The sequence below is a fragment of the Magnolia sinica genome, chromosome 18, assembly GCF_029962835.1.
Source record: "Magnolia sinica isolate HGM2019 chromosome 18, MsV1, whole genome shotgun sequence".
NCBI lineage: Eukaryota > Viridiplantae > Streptophyta > Magnoliopsida > Magnoliales > Magnoliaceae > Magnolia > Magnolia sinica.
The window spans coordinates 66,061,399-66,062,811 of record NC_080590.1 but is presented as its reverse complement, the minus strand read 5'-3'; the positions used below and the strand labels follow the sequence as shown (position 1 = coordinate 66,062,811).

The window sequence follows — 1,413 nt, the reverse complement described above, 5'->3', positions numbered from 1 at the left end:
TCAAGCACCCCCGCCTTGTACTTTGCGAGACTATTTACAACCGGTGGGGGGGTGAGTGCACCCTCATGCATGTTTTTTTTAGAAAATACGGGACACATGGATATCAAGCCAGGGGTGATCCAACTCCTTCCAAAATTTCATGGCCTTGAATATGAAAATCCGTACCTATACTTGAAAGAGTTTGGTGAGATTATAACTACTTTATACGTTCCAAACGTATCCGATGACACGGTTAGGCTGAAACTCTTTCCTTTTTCTTTGAAAGAGAAAGATAAGACATGGTTGCATTCACTATGTCCTTGATCTATTGGTAGATGAAATGACATGATAAGGGAGTTCATAAAGAAAATTTTCTCATACCACAAGACGAACACCCTTAGAAAAGTCAATCATGAACTTCGCCCAAAAGGAAGATGAAGCATTCTTCCAATGTTGGGAGCGGTTCAAGGATCTTGTCAGTTCATGCCCACAACACGGTTTTAAAATATGGCGCATCACGAACTTTTTCTATGATGGACCGACATTTGACATATGCCAATTGGTCGAGACAATGTGCAATAGGGAATTCATGAATAAAAATGTTGATGATGTGTGGGACTACTCTGATAAGCTTGCTGAAAACACACAATCATGGGACATTTCCCTAAAATCAAGCACCATGTCTAGGCCGACTCAATCTAAGGAGAGGGGCAGAATTTACCTACTGAAAGAGAATGATGATATCAATGCTAAAGTGGCTAATCTCACCAGAAAACTTGAGGCCATGGAATTAAAGAAGGATAAGGCTAAGGAAACTGTTTGCGGTATTTGTGCTTGCAACATTCATACAACTGAAAATTGTCCAATAATACCTGCCTTTCAAGAGGTACTGAATGAGCAATCCAATGCCATGAATAACTACCAAAGACCTTTCAGTGGACTCACCTCAATACGTACAATCCCAGCTGGAGAAACAGACAAACTGCTACACCTCAAGGATTCCCTAATCAAATTCTACATCAAGGGAAACCTCAGGAGGATTTGGTTTTAAAGCATCTTCAAAATCAAGAGCTTTTCAATCAGGGTATGCTACAAGTCTTTTAAGATCTCACAAAGGCCATACAAGGACTTGAGACTAAAAGTGTGATTGGGAATAAAGGGAGCCTTCTAGCTCAACCTCTTCCCAATCTAAAACCGCAATATGAAGTTAGAAACCCGAGCTCTTCAAATCAGATGGAGCAAGTTAAATCTATCACCACTCTTAGGAGTGGGAAGAGCATTAAGAAAACTATTCCGGTTAGGGCTGAAAAGCCTAAGGACCCAGAAGAGGACAAAAATGATAGATCATGCCATGCCCCACAAGAATTAGAACCAGAACCTCAAGGGAAGCTGACTGCCCCATTTCCTAAATGGTTGATAGCACCAAAACCTCTC

The 1,413-nt window shown here is 41.0% G+C and overlaps 1 non-coding gene across 1 annotated transcript; it reads right to left on the bottom strand.

Annotated features, from left to right (window-relative positions):
• Positions 1–372: 372 nt before the first annotated feature.
• On the bottom strand, positions 373–480 carry LOC131234202 (small nucleolar RNA R71). The gene has a single exon (XR_009165609.1). It is a non-coding gene; the product is annotated as a small nucleolar RNA R71 (small nucleolar RNA).
• Between the last annotated feature and the right edge of the window lie 933 nt (positions 481–1,413).